General features: G+C 36.9%; 1 protein-coding gene across 1 annotated transcript in view; it reads right to left on the bottom strand.

Annotated features, from left to right (window-relative positions):
- Positions 1–18,055, bottom strand: part of LOC140238939 (von Willebrand factor A domain-containing protein 5B1-like) — a 106,811-nt gene extending 88,756 nt beyond the window's left edge. The window contains exon 1 of the mRNA XM_072318835.1: positions 17,995–18,055. The gene's annotated coding sequence lies outside the window, so the exon portion shown is untranslated. The remainder of the gene's footprint in view (positions 1–17,994) is intronic.
- Positions 18,056–19,188: the final 1,133 nt, after the last annotated feature.

Raw genomic sequence — 19,188 nt, 5'->3', positions numbered from 1 at the left:
CAATTAAACAACTCTAGTTTACACTCACACAGACATCTGAAAATGAACCTCAGAATTCTTCTCTCAGTGTTAAGAGAGGCAGTAAATTTGATATGATAATATAGCTAGGGTCATGCTCCTCAAACTTTATCTAAGTCAAGGTTTGGCTCCTACAAACTTTTTCAAATCCCAGTTAGATTGAAAACAATCTATTTTTAATTTCACTTTTGGCCATGATACTGTACATGTGATTCAATCTTTGTTAGAGTGACAAACACAGATACAGCACAATGGTTTACTCACAGGGAATTGAAAATATGATTTGCTTGTTTGTTATAAATGGCAGGTTATATTTTGTCCCATTGTTGTCAAGGGATATTTGGACATACTATTTCTTAACTCTTCTTCAAGTAGCAATGTTATGCAAATATTTTCATCATTGTTTCACCAGCCACTACATGACTTAAAGATTTTGAGGTATGATACATTTAATCATTGATGAGAAAAATAAAAAAGCAGAAGAAAGATTAATCCTCAAGTACAAAAGCATCAAGTTCTTTGAATGTGGTGTCCATGCAGGCATTGTCTCACAGGCAGCAAACAGATTACAGACTTCAAATTACATTCTACAATGGCTACTTGGGACGGACTTGATGTTTTCAGGTAAATGCGAAAGAGTAATGAACAACGGAAATACTCAAGCACGTACCTTGAGTTGTTTGCGAGTAGACAATTACAGAGGAAATTTACATCAAGCACAAAAATGAGTCTTCCCTTGCAAGGTTGTCAGGATCCTCTTCAGACATAGTAGAATGGGAATCATTTGTCTAGTATCACTTCAGCTCTTATTAGGTGAGCTGGTCTATAGGCTTATGAGAATGTTATACAAGGACAAATATGTGAAAAGGCACTTATAGACATATAAATATATATGTATCATGTACAGGTTTGTTTGCAGTATATGTTATCATGAGAGAGGTCACAATTATTCACTTCCTAAGTCATTAAAACACACACAAAGAAAAACAAAGAAAAACAAACTAGTGACACCAGGAGAAAATAAAACAAATGACCAACTCTGATATTATGGTATGAATAAAAGATGCATGGAAATAATAAAATGAAAAGAACAAAATCTTCATTTCCACGCACAATGATAAGAAAATGGAAATAAAAGTTGAAAAGACTTCACAGCAAGATGACAAAAAAAGAATTGAATCCCTCCATGTCATAACACACAAACAATAACAATGAAATCAAACAACTTGAGTTTAAAACACTGTAGGAATGTGGAAAGAGATAGCATATGATTTTAAAAAAAGGAAAGAAAAAGAATGAAATTTTACCAATCAGCCTCATCACAACGGAAGAGATGAGACAGGGTGTATTACAGTATTGAGATATGTGAGTTCCTTTAGGTACATCAGCTCTATTCTAAATATGAACTCCCTTATGCAAGTGACAGTGTCTTTTTCATGACAACCAAGGGACTTTGCTCAGAAATTAGAGTGCTTAAGAAATGATGATTTTGTTTTTTCTTGGGGACCTGAGGTATAATCCACTAAGAAATGGACTTCTTATCAGGTAAAAAGGAAATACTCAGTACACTCATTTGCTTGCACACACGCAATTGGACTTGAATATTTTGCGGTTTCTTGATCTTAGCTTTCACTTGTTAACATTGCTTTGGAGACTAATGCACTGGGTACAGCAGACTACAAGGCTTGAATTCTCTGGTATCATGGGAAATTATGGCAATGCTTTGACAAATAGAGATTCACTCCTGTAAAGATGCCAAAGAATAAAGTATAAAGACAAGAAATATCAAGAGATGAGAGAGTGGTATAGCTGGAAATTTGGTCCGCAGAGTCCAGCTATCACCTTGAATGTTAGATGTGCTGCTGACAAAGAAAAGGAAGGTTTTTTTTTTTTTAAAGAGAATAAAGAAGAAAGGTAAAGAAGCTGGAGGGGGAAATGAGATTACTGGGAAAGGAAAGAAACAGGAGACGGACACAACCCGTTTCCACAAAATGTCAGCTTCAACAGGTTCCCATCTTTTGAGCACAACATATCAATTCCACCCCACTCCCCCCCCCCCCCCCTTGAGAAAACAGGAAAACAAAGTTTAGATATTCAATAGATTTCTAGTCTTTTCTTTGCTCCTCTTTGTTATTCTTTGTGTTAAAGTTTCTTACTGTTTTTGAAGACAAGTTGCTTCTGAAAGCTTCGTTCTCCTCCTTTTTTTATCCAGATAAGAAAAAAAAAGACAAAAAATACCAAGCACATTTTGTCTCTTATTCAGCCAATCATAAGTGAATATTTAGCAAAGACATGAATTAGAATTTGGTCCATATATCTTTCAACAAATATCTCCCCCCCCCCCATTTCCACTTCAGTCTGTTCAATGCAGGAAGAGAAGTTTAGACACTTTCTTCAATTGTTGTTGTTGTTTTGTGTTTAGTGGCATTTTCCATTCTCTTGAATATCTACGCCAAACACTGCAGTCTATAAATTTCCTTTCCTTCTCTCTTTTGTATCTTATAGTCTTGTTTCCAGTCTACGCCAAACACTGCAGTCTATAAATTTCCTTTCCTTCTCGCTTTTGTATCTTATAGTCTTGTTTCCAGTCAAAACTCATGCAATGCTCAAAAAAAAAAAGAAGATAAATTTCTCAAACAATGTAAAGTTGCACCTATAAAGGTGCTCACTAGACTGGAAGGTGCAAAGTTAAACCTATTTTCATAGTGTGTATGTGATGTGACCTTACTAGTGTTGTTTCCAGACAAAATTCATGATGTGCTTTAAAAAAAAAAAAAATAAAAATACAAATCTCTGCAACGATGTAAAGTTGCACCTATAAAGGTGCTCACTGGTCTGAAAGGTGCAAAGATAGAGTGTAGTGATGTGAGAGTCATTCTGACATCAGGGCTTTATTCTGATACTGTCCACAGAATATCTGTCAATCCAATTCACCCCCTCCCTCACTTGTGTGTTCTGTTCGATAAAATATAGATTTTCTCTCATCTAAACTTTCTCATAATAACAGCCAGGATTGTCAGGATTTTTTTTTTTCAATTATACCTTGCGATGATATGAAAAGTGATTATGTGTGTATCATAATTGGGTATTTAATGAAAGAGTTCTTTATTTAAAATGTCTCTTTGATTAATATGTTCAAGAACCCTCAGTGTCATTCATGATTGAATGAAAATCCTGCACAGCTGTATATTGTTGCTAATGTTAAAACTGGACATAATGCTGGATTTTGTATTACATAGAAAGACAGAGTATGCTAACTCCTCATCTTAAGGCAACTTTTCATTTGAAACATACAAACATATATTTATGACTAAAAGCAAGAATAAAAATTGATTCCATCTGATAACCTCATCAGACAGGAGCTAAGATTTCTGATTAACTTGACGACATTTAGAGTCACACATCCCCCTTTTTCCACTCCAAAACCAATCCCCATTTTTCCATTCTATAAGTCCTCTACTAAAGCACTGTCCCTCTACTCAGATGGAAATTACTACTTTTAAGCATAAAACCAGCATAAAAAAAAAAAAAACAATTCCCAGGTCCTCAGAGCAGTTTCAAAATGACTAGGGGAGCTCACCAACAAGAGCTGCAACAAGGTCCCTTGTTTTTCTGCCGTCATGTCATTAAACTTTCAGCAGCCTCTCCAGCCATGCTATCTCTACTCATCCAATTCTCCAAAGGCCTATGATATGGGGAATACAGTGAATATTATTCCTTCTTTTTCTCATTCTGCTTTCATCTTTATTGCCATCATTTCATGAATGTCAAATTATAAAGAAAATCATATAGGAATATTAAGATATTTCTTGTGGTTCCATTTGCATCGTTATTGGCAGCACTTTAACCCATTAGTCACTGAAATGTCCGGTACCGCCTATCAAATTATTTATAGTTTTATGCTTTACCATTTCTTGTTTTCATATAGAATACTAAGTAATTTGAAAAAGGTCAAAGGTCAACAAAGGCATGCCAGAATTACATCTGTGACACATCATTCTCTTGGTAAAGTCTTACTATGCCTCCCTGAAATCAGCAATATTTGAATTTAGTTTGAAATCAGACAATATTTGAGATTACAGGGTGTCATCTATTCCAGTGTAAATCAAGGTACTGTCCCTCCCCTTGTACCAGTGCTGATGACAACACCTAGCAAGAATTACTTCTAGTAATTACATTGCTGTTAAATCTTTAAATAGAATTCCTCACAGAGGGCACTTAAATCTGACATTGAAACATACCTTTAATCTACCAATCAAAAAGCTATCTCATGGCCTTGTGTGTCAATGATAAATTTTGTTGTTGTTGTTTTTTATTCTCCAGCCAGATGTGGATGATTGAATTAACTTCAGTTCCGAAAATGCTGCGTTCATACCAAGCTGACCTTTTCTCATACAAATAGATCTTGTCATGTGTAGGGATGAATCCACATCAAAGCTTTCTTTACAGGTATACATGTGAAATGAAGCAAAATGAATAGGGCTTGGCTATATTCTCATGAATTGCTATTTGCAATGTTGTAATTGTTTTAAGTGTAATTTCCTCTCCTATTGAATATTCCTGCACGCTTTGTTCAAAATCCAGCAACCAATTTTCTAGAAACAGATGAAAATGCTAAACATTATGACAATTAGCTCATGGGGGGAGGGGTATTTTAGCCCACCGTACGTGTGGGCCAGCCAGCCTAAGGGGCACCACCACCATTTGTACAAACTATGAATCCTCCCAAGCTTTGCTAAAATCCAGCTGTCAGTTTTCAAGAAAAAAGACAAAAACATGGAAATGTTAATGCAAATATGGAAAACCAATGCATACCGCTTAATGGATTGGAATGTAGAATGATTATAGGAATAGCTCACTCGAGCCATTTAACTCAAGTGAACAAAAAAGAATAGTGAGCAAATAAAATAGATTAGCAATTCAACTCCTACACTCAGTCAACTGTATTGCCTCTACTTCTAATGCAATCCCCGGATCTGCTATAAGATATGATCCTCATTGACATATTGATGAAGTTCATTAACCTTGACCACTCCCTGCAGAATGACCTTTAACCCTCTCTGCACAGAGGACACAATTTCTTATTTGTCCCTTTCAACTACACAAAGTAACATTGTTATTGGACTAGATCTTGACCTTAGACCACTCTCTTTTCATGGAAATAATTTTAGTTTTATTTTTACCCTTCCTACCAAATCACTTTTGCCACTGGATATTTTAAGATGCTACAGCACATCTATGATTACATCTCATATAGAATCTCTTTTGAGTTTTTTTCTAAGATTGCTATCAAAAAGGGATGTTAAATGGACAGACAGACTACAACAGATGGACAGCTTGAAAATGTAATGCTTTGATCAGTCTGTTGCCCTTTTGGGCTGAGGCACAGAAATGGGTTTTTTGATGCTGCAACTGTACATACCTTTGTAATTGTGGCTTTGAGTAAGAGAATAACAAATACCTCATTGCAGCATTGTTGTGAAGCCCTTCTCCCTTATTTTCTTGGTCAGGTATGATTTGATGCATAACCTCTACAGTACTGTCTGGGAGCTGTCATATGCAAGTGTGTCTGTTGGAAAGGTCTCTGTTATGCATAAATTGATCTGAACTCCAAAGAAGACTTGTTTATAAGCAGCAGGCTGAGATTAAACACAACTTTTTTTATGTGTGTGGTCTATGCCAGCAAGATGAGAAATTCAATCCAGAAGTCTCGTTGGGAATTCAATATCCAAGGCATCCACATCATGCTCCAGAAAAGATTTCGAAAACCCAAAAGACCTACTGGTGCATCTTGGCATTTTGTTCCCAATAAGGAAAAAAAAAAAGAGAGAATAGCCATCATGCTGCTGAAGCTTAAAGGAATGATCTAAGACGATAAATTCTAAAAACATATTACTGCTATACAAACTCCTCTGCATATTCGTACAATTTATCTCATTGTGCATAGTTTTGTCAAGAATTGCATTTTGTTCTTTACATTCTGAGGCTCCCAAGGTCATGATTATTGTGAGAGCATTCACAAACGACAAAACATTCTCATTGAACAAAAAAAAAATCATACAATTCTGGATCTGTAAATCCACTGAAAATGATATAAAGATAAACTCAGCACAGGCAACAAGTTATATTCTTCTTATCATGTTATCTTTAATCTACCATCCACGTGATAATATTGTTCTTTTATTGAGGTGCATTAATTCCAGAGTTGCTTCTATCTTCTTTCAAATGTAGGAGTTAGGATAAAAAGGATCAAACATTTTTTTCTCTTTAAGTAGCCACCAAAGAATGTTACTGTGGCACACTGTCTTCTGCCAACGCCTTGTCTGATCTTAAAAGCATCATTTTATTGGACGGAGTAGTTTTATTGGTTATATTGAAAGACGCAGGATCACGACGAGCTAATCTTGCTTGGCCCCCCACCACTCAAAGGGCACATTCTGAGGTAATAATGATGCTTCTCAGTACTGGGAGACGCAGCATCCACTCTGACACATCGGATGCGGGCTTAATGAGCAGGCCAAGGGGTCTTTTATTGGAAAAACGTCTGCAGACCACCACATAGGCGGGGCAATGTCCGGACATGATGAATAAAATGCCACTAGAAACACAGCAAAGATGATCGTTTGCTGCAGTAAACGAACTCGGTGCACCCATATTAATGTTTGCGCAAGCTGAGGCACTGCACAAATCCTGCATAAACATTGCACAGCCTCCAGCAGAGTGAGAATAAACTGTCAATCGGACAATGTGTGCATATGTATATCACATGCCAAAAGTGGAGATTGCCAGTTCACTGTGCTTAATTGTCACCTGTTGGTGTATATAAAGTCTGCTGGGCAGCTCTTACCAGGATTAGTTCAGAACAGCCCAGTACTTGACCCCTTGAAGACTAGTCCCCACAGTATACTCGGACAGGTGTCTATGGGAAATACGTGTTGTAGCAAAATCAGCCCATGCTCAATGGAATGCATGATGACATACGATTTATGCATGCTGAAAAAAAACAAACAAACTCAGAAACGGAAACAAGGAGGGCATCATGTGAATTCAATAGAAATATAAGCGCAAAAATATAATTTTTCGTTACATACATAGGATTAACTCAAATTTCAGTTACCTAGTGATAACTGGTACAGTAGAGTTATTGAAGGAAGAGCATTTACATCTCAGCTAATATTTGCTTCCAGCCATAATGTCAAATCTAAAGAAATTTGTGTCAGAATAGATGCAAAGAGGAATGAATTAGTTGAAAATTGACAGATTAACACCAATAAATAGACACAAACACATCTACTTCACGTGCGCACACATACACATGCATATGCCAAACACTCTAGCTTAGTGATGATCCGCTACAATAATACAAGCTTCAACTGTTGGTGTATTTGTCGACTAATCAGTTATTCCAACTATTCCTATATCACCAAAGTCTCCCAAGAAGGTAGCAATTTCACCAACAGTTTTGATGTTGCCATGTCAAACTACTGTAAAACGAGAAATGTACACGTGCATTTTAATTTCGCAAATTTCGCGAGAGCAAAAATTCACGAAATTAAAATGCAAGCAAAAGTTCTTGTCTACACTATACGCACTGAATGTTAGAGGCAACTCGCAAAAATTTCATGCCACAAAAAAGGCCTTTGGCTCCAATTTGCAAAAAAATTCATGGCGCGAAAATATTGTGTTTTACAGTAACTAATCTCTCATCCATAAGGCTGGTTCACACAAACTTAAGAGAGGAAAATGTCTGTTTCAAATAACTTTTTTTTTTTTAAATGTGATGCAAAAAACTGATAACTTTTTTAAGGTGACAAAAAATGACTAACACAAACAGCATAAAAATGCAAAAATCATTTCATCATTTGTGTGTGTGTGTGTGTGTGTGTGTGCCTGAAAACTCTTGTAATAACTTACCCTACTACACAGTGTGTTTGAAATGCATGTAATTAAAAAATCGTTTTATTTCTTCCCATTCTTCACCTCACTGCTCTAGGCATCTGTGAAGGCTCTCAGGGGCCATGCTCAGGTCAACCCTTCAAAGCATGCACAGTTCTTAGATCTAAAGTGTTTTCCTTACGGCAAATAGTAAAATCAATTTTTGCTTTTGCAAACCAAAAAAGCAATAATTATTCTCATGTGTAAATGGGCCTAGAGTACAATCTTGCACAGAACTCTATCTTGTTCCCCTTGATATGCCACATGTCTTCACTGGAAAAATGAAGACAGTGCCTACCATAATTTGCACTAGCTGCAACTTAAACAGCATTCAAAATGATCTAACACTGTAAAAAGGAATTTAGAAAAAGATTAGGATTTTAGTGGTAGATGCCTTAATATGCAATATTCTTTTATGTTGACAGGAAAATAGCCAAAATAAAACAAGGCTCTACAAAATTTACTTTCAAACATTCAGGATATTGGGTACTGACATTTATGTTGTATTTTTTTTTTTCTTGATTTACAATTTTACACTGAAACAAAGATATTAAATCTTGAAGTATCCACGTCCACATGAGTGAACCTCATCATTCTTACTTTGTTTGACATCAATGTTGTAGTCTCTCTTGTTTTGTCTACAGACTGCATTTTAGAATAGAGACGAACAATGTTATGACTTTGAGGAGAGTGCCAGGCCAAAATGACATTATTCCCTAACAAGAGAAAATTGTGATTACCTTCTGCATTGTTTTTGTTGCTGTTTTTTTAATGAGAATTAAGTGAAACACAAATATTAGTAAATTACACATCAATCATTCTGGGCACCAATAACGTTAATTCCGCAATGGGCAGGCATCCTCACTCGTGAATGCCCGACAAAGACAAAGCCAGCATCTATTAAACTTTGAGCAGGGGGAAGGCATCAAGGAGAACCGCCGCCACAGATGGCTGGTTTGACGCCACGAAAGGTGCGCACTTGATCGCCCGTAAGGAAAGCTGCCCACCAAATGTCAAATGAAGCAATGTTTACCAGTCTGCGTATCCAATAACATGCATGGTTGCCCAAGGATTGAGATACGATGTACAGACTAAACATATTCCCCAATTAGGACCTAACCGGACCCTGCATTATGTAGTAAGAATATGACAGCAAGAGGTCAATGACCTTAATGGACAAACGAACAAAGTACAGAATTATATGGTTCCAAAGAACTGAGAATATTGTTCATCACTAAGGCCACTCCATGTACAATAAGGTCTTTGATTTTAGATTAAAGAAATAAAAAGATGACTAATAATCACAAATTCACAATTATATACTTGTGATTAATATTATTACAATGTATAAGCAAGAACCAAGATTATCAAATCACTACAGGATTGCTTTTGATAGCTGCATCAGTAGTTGTAGAGGGAGAATAGTGATGACAGCTGTGACGTTGCTGATGAGAAGAATAATTTTAATGATAATAATGATAATATTCATGATACAAATATATGAGTTATTTTCTTTCAATGTTTGTACCATCACTTAGAGGGTAACCCGTATGGCTAAATGGACTCAAAAGTTGAATAAAAATCCCTTAATATGGTAGTTTGTGACTGTTACTATGTGTTCTTTCAAAGGGCTACTTTCTTTAGGGGTTGGTAATTGAATTTAACAGGGCATCATTTGCATAATATTATGTACTACATTAACAATGGCTGAAAATGTTCGCGTCACATTGGTTGTCCCAAGGTGGGTTATAGCAACTGCAGCTTAGTACACTGTAAATGTCAACATACAGTGCAAATGAGAAAGCTGGGATATTTGTAATCATAACTTCAAGAATATTCCTTGTTGTGTAACAAGTGAGGTATGACTGAAAATTTTTCTTTTGCTACATTCCAATGACAGACTTGCTTTAGAGTGTTTACAAATGGCGCTTAACCTATTTTGTCATCAAACTCTTTCATATATCTTAAATTAGAATAAGTTTTATACATAATAAATGGAAAGTCATCCTCAAACAGTAGGCTCAGTCTTGAGTGGCAATTGTGCAGACTTCAAAAATATATCCAGTCAATCATAACTGAGACAATTGTCAAGTTTCTGCTCTGAAGTAGAGCAGTACGACCTAGATATGACAGGAAATGGACGCTGAAAATCTACTAAATTAGTCATCCTTGTGATCCCGATCACCCCCCCCCCCCCCCCGAACTGTTATTAAGGGCGGCAAACAGTATGTAAACACTGTGTCGAACAATACTATCCTAGATTGCCCGATAACTTAATGCACTCAGTACAAAGGGACGCCTGTTGCTTCAACTGGCGAAGGAGCAATTCAAGGAATAGATGGGCACAAGGCCCCAGCAGGTCGAGGCTTTCAGCAACAGGTGGCCAGTCCTCATTAGGGCATCTATGTTCAAATGAAGCTGTCATGTCAAAAAACAACTCAAAAGCACAATTTTTTTCTTGGTTTGAATTTCATAAAGATGGCCTTCTACTGAGGCTGCATTTTACTCCTTTCATATTTATCATTTTTAAGCAATAGAATACATAAATGGAAATGCAATCTCCTTTGAAAATGAACTTGACTTGCCTAACATTTAGTATCTTTTGTAGAGAAGAAGAGATCAATAAATGATTCATTCATAGCAAATAGCTTTACCTGATCATTCTCGAGAAAAACAAGGTCAAATACAAATGATATTTTGCAGCATTCTTTCACCAAAGCTCTGCTGCAATATCTAACCATGAAACAAGATCATTTCAGCATACTGCAATTGCACAGCCTTCAGATATTACATGTACTAACAAAAAGCCAGCAATTCTAGGAAGGTTTTCTTTACGGCATAATTTACCATTTGCAGATGAAACAAAAACCAAGTATTAGTGCTTCAAAATAGTTCTAAAATGTGAATTAGGGATAGAAACAACCACTGCACAAATTTGAATAAGTATAATCGATGTTAAGTATTGTTAAATATACAAAATGTGATCAATGGTTATAATAAAAATGTTTCCAGACTAAACCGTCTACAGTTATGGTTTATTACTGAGAAAAATAGTGACATCTCCTTATATTTTAGGCTTTATTGCAAAAATGTTACATGGTAGGATGTTTTGTGATACAACTGACCTACACATAATATATGCATTAAAAGTGATATCTTGAACATTTTTAAAATTACTGCTCCCAAAGGTAAACAGGGCCTTTAAACATGTAAGGCTAATATGTTCATAACAATTTTAGCCTGAAAGCTAGCATGGTTACTTTAACAGACAAATATATATTTTTCATGGAATTTGGATGGTGTGCAATGAAAACTGTGGAAAAAGAAATGCGCACTAGAATTACGCAACTGCAATGGATTCAAACATAAACATCAGTTACAATGAACTAAGGTAAGAAAACATATTCTTAGGGTTATTTCATATTTTCCCTGCACTTGGATCAAAAGTGCCAATGTTCATGAGCTGTCATTCAAAACATAAAATCATGGCTATTCAAGGATTTAAGAATTGCAAGTACACCACATTAAACCAATAAAAAACGGATCACAGGCAATTTCTCATCTCTACTTTCCCTACACCTGCCTTGCATTCCTATGTTTATATCCAATGAATACATTTGTATGCATTTTATGGATGTATGAAAATATGCAACTATACCCAAACTGAGGAATACGAAGACATGTCATCATTCTCATCTATCCTACTCATTGTAGCTGCATGCCTGCGTTCCTAAATTTCCAGCCGATGAATGAAGTCATATCGATTCAAGGAAATCGTAAAAAATGAGACGAAGACCCAAAGAACGTAAACACTTCAGAATCTATTGACGCTCCTCAGACTGCTCCTACCTTAACGACATTCATGTGCAACTGCCAGGCATGGAATGCATTGCATTCAGAACATGATCGTCAAGGTAATACGCGTAGATTTTTTTCCTTCTGTTTGACTTTGCGCTTATTACATATAATTGGGGAAAATCTGCACGGTTATAAATGAGGCCATGACAAGTTTCTTATTTCAGTGGGGAAAGTCAAGATCTTACCAAGATATACTGCTTGATGTGAAACTCGAAAAAAAAAAAAAAATGAAATTCTTGCTATGATCAATGTGTGCTCACATCAACTCTAATTTTGGTATCGACTGAACATCACCTCATCGAAGTACTAGTGCCCCATCTTAGATGGATGCACTGTACATGTATAATGAAGGCTGCATGAAAAACAGTTTTTAATGGTGAAATCTTAGGGTAATTAGATAAAAATGGAAATGTAGGCATCATCTGCATATCAAGATATTCCCAAGACACACTGTAGTGTAACAACTTCCAGCAAGATTAAGAATTAAGAGATATAATTTGTACAGGTACAGGACGAAAAAAAAAAGTGATATTGTGTGTACATACATGTTAGGGGCCTCTATGGCACTCCTAAGGACACTATTCTATAAAAAGTGCTCTGGAAAAAAAAACTGCAAATAGCTCAATTTCCCATTTATTTCATGATCCCAAACTTAAGAATAATGTAGAAGAATAATTGCTCTTTCAGAAAATAGGAAAAATTCAAGATTCAAGGCGAAGACCCATTTCACCTATTTTGAGTTGTCTGGTACTGGTACTTTAATGGCCATAACAAATACTGTATTTCCAGGGTAGGAAATGGGAAACATGAATTAAAATTAACCTTGGAAAAAAAAAAGAGGAAAACATTTGAATTAGAAAGACAGGAATTGAGAGCATAAAGAAAAAGTAGAGTTTGTGGTGGAGGAAGATAAAACATGACAAAATTGAGAAAAACATTACAAAATGAGAAATGAGAAAGACAAAATGAATAAAAAGTAATGATAAGATGGGGAGGTTATCGATGCATGAGTTAGAATTAGCTTTGCTGCACAGCTAAATACTAAAAATACAACCCATGTCATGGGGTTGCTATAGCAACAGCCAAACAATACACACCCACCTGGGTGTGACATCACAACTAAGACCAATCACAGGGTGATGTCGTCATGCCTAATGGGGGCTCCTTGGGATAGGACTATACACACTTCAATGATGCAATCTCAACTGCAGCTATTTCAATGACAATACTAGGAGAATTAGCAGATAATTGATTGGGACATATCATGCTTCATTGCCAGCTAGTCGAGTACCAATGCCAGTCAATCTTTACATATCTGCTGTCTTAATCATCTAGCCAGGGTAGTTAATGGACTAGCAGCGCAGTACTGTGATGTTTTGATTTTGCACGCTATAAATGTCCTGGAAGCCAAACGATGCAAGATTGTGAAAACAAAAGAAAAAAATTAAAGGGATGTTCAACAAAATCTGCAGGCTATTGAAAAAACAAGTCACTGCATGCTGACAAAAAGCTGGTGCAAGAGATCAGAAGACATTTTTAAAGGCTGTTTCACAAAGAATTCAAGACAATTTCAGGTTCTTAATTAATTTCTTTTTAAGATAAAATTAGGGTATGCCACTGGTTTCCCTATTCGGCTTAATCTATTTTTCTAGAATCCACTTCAATTTGTGATAAAAGTTTACAGGAATTCCTTTGTCTCTTATTCTATTTTGCATGTTGATGCTGCATGGCGTGAAAAAGTCTCCAAGATTTTCATTCTCTTCCGGAAGCTAGAATATCACCGAAGACACACATGGCATACCATAATTTTAAATTGAGCCTAAAACTTCAGATAGACTTAAATCTTCTTGAAACACACCCCTGACGATGGGTACGGTTTTCATCAGTACAGCATTCACTGCAGTGCACTGTGACATTAACCCATTGAAGATGAGCTGATTTTGTTATAATGTCCCATAGACACCTGCCAGTGCATACTTGGGACTAAACTCCAACAGTTTAACCCTAAAGGGGCCGGGCTTTTTTGGCTATGCTCAGACGGGGGGATGGATTCCCCCCCCCCCCCCCACCGAGATCTCGGCCATTGGTGGTGCGATCGCGATGAAATTTTGCATGCGTGAGACCCATGTCATAATCTACAAGATTGTGTCATAAGATTTTTTGAAACAATCAATTTCTAATTTTAATTAATTAATTATGCAAATTAAGCTCAAGATCATATTTTAGCCTAATTAAAAGCATTGAGAGTCTAATTTTTGGTCTGTATATCTGTTTTAGCATATTCAACAATTGTACATCACAAAAAGTTCCAAAACTCCTTTTAATTCTTATGTATTTTATTGTTTTCAGAATTTCTTATGTATTTCTCTGTTTTTTAACTTTTGTTTTTTCTTTATTTTTTCATTGTAAATTGTCACTGACCACTTTTCTACCATAGTTAGCACAAAATTGATAAATGAAAGTGATTAATTGTAAAAATAATCAGGTTTTTATGACTTTCATGACAGAGCACTGTTTTCCATAGGAAATGTACACAAAATCACAAAATTGTGCCCGTTTTGGGGCGACATTCTGTTACAAAAATGGGCGTGGCTTTGCAAAAGTATGCGCGGACGTTGGAAATTTGGTCTCAAAAGTTGCGCGAGACTTGAACAAATAAAGTCAAGAAGCCTCGCGATGAGGTCTTCTCGCGTTACAGAATTATAGCGCGAAACGTCGAGGGGGGCGGATTCCGCCCCCCCCCCCCCCCCCCGGCCCTTTTAGGGTTAAGGACCATGATGCTTGATCTCTCTGAAAAAAAAAAATTAGTTTTTCATTTGTCCATGTTTTATTTGGGGATTTCTTTTCTTGACGTGATGAAGAGGATGCTTTACTAACTTTGCAGTCCACTACCTGCAACTGACTAAACCATAGTTGTATAGGGGGGCCCCTATAGATTTCACTTATGAAATTAGCCATGGAGTGTGATTTAACATGTAGCAAAGGTCAAATGACAAATATTGTGAGTTGTCTGAATTAAGGATTCACACCTTAAATCATAACAGCCAACATCATGTTGAGTTAGAAAACTTGCACTTCAGTTTACACTTGTTTCTGGCAAAGTAATGGATGACTTTTGAATACATTCATGGCTGCAGCTAGGTAGATAGATGGAAGAGATTGTCTTCCAACCGCCTGTAGCTGCCTAGCAAATCTCACCAAGGTGTCAAGATTTTTCAAATGGTAACAGTTGTTATTTTCTTTTCATGTAGCAGTATGAATGCCCCTTATTACAAGACGTAGGCATTAAAAGAATACATGCTCAAAAGCACAGTAAACAAACAGAACCTTCTCCTACCAAGCAAGAGTCTAATTTACAGAAACTTTCTATGCCACACATATGTAGCTTGTATTGATTCTTAACCCATTGAGGATGGACTGATTTTGCTACAACACGCATTTCCCGTCGACCCCTCCCCGAGTATACTCGGGATTTGTCCTCAGTGAGATAATTACTTAGAAGTCTATGTTCCGACAAGATTTACTTCACTATCTCACAGGGTATTAGTTACACTTTGTTTGCTATCGTAAGATATCTGATAGCACTTATAAGCCAGACTTGTTGAGACAGGAGAAGACTGATAAAAAGAAAAGGTTGTTCACTGTGTACTACTTTTACAGGAAAGAATACCTGTGACAAAAGTTAAACATCCATAACTGTTTTACGCAGCAGCAAGATATCAAACCACAATCAAAGTGTATTCAGAAGCCAGCCTGTAAGCAGGCTGATGCACACAAAGCCAATAGATCCTATCTTGTTCAAGCCTTTACCCCCCCCCCCCCCAACAGCCGGTACATCAACTCTATCAGGTAAAGATTATACCAACTCCATTTGAGGATTTTCCTTGCTCTATGTAGGGCTCGTCTGGTTGAACTTTAAAGGCACTCTTGTGAGGGCACAAAAAAAAAATTCAGTGTAGTGCAGTTATTAAAGCCATCTCTACGTTTTTAAGAGCACATTCATGCCCTACAAAACAAAAACATTGGCAAAGAATAATCAGATCAGAAATTAAAGTAATTATTTGAAAGCCTTAAAAAAAATCTTAAAAGCAAAGTTATATAAAAGATCTAACACTTCAAAGAAAAGTATACAAGCTTTCTGGACAAGGAGCTATGCAACTGCAGATATCTTTTTTTTTTATGTGTGTGTGTGCCTGTGGGTATCGGCCTAGATTGAATAAGGTAAAAGTTAACACAGAAATTTGTAAAGAATCCTAAAAAACAAGCTGAAGAGTAAGCAAAAAAACAGCTGACGAGATGGAATAGGGGAAACTTAGCGTGTCGACATCATGATATCCGGTTGCTTGGACGATCAGATACTCAGGGGGAATGAAAACAACTGACCACATCACTCAACGAGAAAATTTGCTGGGCACGGCCCTTCTGGCTGAAAAATCTAATCTCAAATTCTGACTGCAACGCACTAAGTTTCTTTCATTTGCAAATTATCAGGGGGAAAAAAGTACAGAAACCAGGTTGTCAGATATAATACCCTTGCTTTTTCTTTTCTCTCCTCCCACTGCTACCTGGGAAAACCTCTGGCAAGGTTTGCCCTCCACTTGATGGAGAGGACAGGTTCTTTTCTCCGATGTTCCAGCGGGGTTGTCTCACTCCCGAGGATTGCACCTGAGAAGAAGTAGGGGAGGTTCCCCTGGATTTTGACGTAAATGCAAATAGTTTCCCACTTATTCGCCGGTGGGGGCTTTCCAGAGTAGAGTATATCATCGCTTTCTCTAGTAAAACGCTAACAACTCTGATCCCTCATCTTACAAAAAAGGAGGCAGTGGAGGACTCTTTGGAAGAAGTGTGAATGCAAATGAAGATAGCAATCCCAAGTAAGTTGGCTACTAAGACCATCATCAAAGTTTAGTGATAAACTCATCCATTCCTACAGGAAGTAAGGGGATGGGAGTGCCATGTCCAAGGTCTGTGGGAAATTTCCACTCTTTGGAGGCCAAGGGTTAATAGTTCCTCACCGCAACAGGTGGGACAGTCACTTTAGCAAGTGTGATGGAAGGACGCTGATGCTATCTCCATGTGAAAGATCATAATCATTATATCTTAATCATAACAATCAAACAACACATCATGACAATCTTCATCATGATCATGAGCATGATTATGATTGCTACGATGTATTGCAATTGTAATGCGTAGTCATAATCATTATCACTATTGTGCTCATGACCATAATCATAGGTACAAAAGATTCAAGATTCAAGATTCAAATTTATTTTCATTTCCATAAAATATGGCGGGTCCCAATAAAAAGCAAAGCCTGTGTAATATAGGCCAAAAAGATAACAGCATGGTCTCTTTTTCCACTGTTCCAGTTACCCTCTTTAGTATTACCATTGCTCTACCAGAGGACTCTAAGCTATAAACATTACTGTTACCAAGGCATTGCAAGACACCCATGTGTACACAGGGGTAAAAGAAACACAGTGCGAGTAAATCACCTTGTGTAACGTTGAACACAACACCAGAGGGGGATTTGAAGCCAGGAACTGCAGTTTGCAAATCCCAAGTCTTATCCACTAAACCCTGCATGCATGGGTTCTGACTCTTTATCTCACATGAGATCGACATTTTATGTCCTAGCCCACGGACGGAGTATCTTACCTCTATACTAGAGGGGACAGCATGATAATACATAACATTGCTGAATTATTGAAAACTCAATGGGCATCAAACTTGCACCCAAACCAACGCAATTCGCTTGCAAGGCAGACACGCTATTGACTGAGCCACCTCGCTGCCCTGTTTATTCATTTGTTCATTTTAAAAGTAGGAAATATCACTGAAACCAAACTTGGAGAAAGTGTTCATCATAAAACATGATGTGGTTACTTTCTTATTCTTTACACTGCTGCCAAAAGAAGAAAATACATGAGTAAAACAGGCAAACAAAAAGAAAAAATCTATGTAAACACTTGAGTGGTCAATATATTTGCAACTTCAAAATAGTAAATGTTCATTGTGGCTACCTTCATAGCTAAAAATGAACAGAATTTGCCAATTCCTACACATACCTTCACTCAAAATGGATAACAGACAACCAAAACAAGTCAATGCAAATAGAAAAATAAAGATAAAAAAAGATGAGTTCTTGAAGTAAGAAAATACAAAAATGAAATATCTAACCTTTGTCTCTTTCAAGATGACACAAGAACGTCAATGCAGCGGGAAAATGAGAGGACAAACCGTCGGCAACGGAAGAGAGGGCTTCTTTGAGCGATGTCTCCACATCCGTCCGTAATTGTACGATGTATCATGGTCAGAATTTGCATCAAAGGGACTTCCAGATTTGCCGCAAGAAATTAACTCCGCTGATCAAGGCATACATCCTGTGGTGAGATGAAGCAAATACAAAGATAAACAATATCGGACAAACAGGTAGAGAAGAAGAGACAGAGTGTCCACAAAATACAATTAGCTTTTTACACATCAGGATCCAATGGCAGCTGACACTCATAGTGTTTGTAACACTCACCCACGCTCTTGTCAAAGTATATCAGGATTTCCCAGAATTTGGAGAAACTACAAAGTTGTAAGTTTCAACACCTGTGAGTAGAAAGTCTGTCTATATCAAATATACAATCGAAAAACAACAACAAAGAAGGAAAGACAAACATTGCACTTCAATAATATCCAGAGGCAAGGGATGATTCTGTTGCTTTATTCAGACTCAAATGTCATTTGTAGGGAAAAAGAAACGGCAGACAGGAAAAAACAACAAGCTTTGTCCAACGCTCAATAATTATCGAAGCCAAAACATTCATGGCAGAGTTATTCACTCAGAAAGTTTCAAGAAAAACGATACAATTCAGATATTGTTGACTTCCACATCCTCCTCACAGAACTCTTTCAGATAATAACAGAAAAAGAAACTTCCCGTGTAATCATCTCTATGAACTGCGATTGTAGTCATGAGGTGAGTTTTGGAGGTACACCCTTCCTGGTCTTTCAGTCGAACCCCCAAAGCATGTGCTAGCTAGTGCAGAAGAGGCAGATTGCATTACATTTTGCGCTTTCTGTGGGTGAAGTTGTAAATGTAGGACTGAGCTAAGCTTCGCCTCTTCAAATGTTTTAAAGGTCAAAGTCTTTGAGATGGGAAGTACGCCCCATGAATTTAGCAAATTAAGATTTGAAAACACCTCAGGCCCTTGACTTGCAAATCACGATTCTAAATTCATAATTACAATAATTTGCTTTCATACACTATTACAATATTTACTTTTCAAACAGAGATTACAATCATGATTACAGGGGAAACTTTTCTACCATCTGAAAGAGGGGAATGTTTCTGGCTTCTGATGAAACAATTACAAACCCGCT

Source organism: Diadema setosum, chromosome 15, assembly GCF_964275005.1.
Source record: "Diadema setosum chromosome 15, eeDiaSeto1, whole genome shotgun sequence".
Lineage (NCBI taxonomy): Eukaryota > Metazoa > Echinodermata > Echinoidea > Diadematoida > Diadematidae > Diadema > Diadema setosum.
The sequence above is the reverse complement of the archived record's forward strand: the minus strand, read 5'-3'. Positions and strand labels throughout refer to the sequence as shown.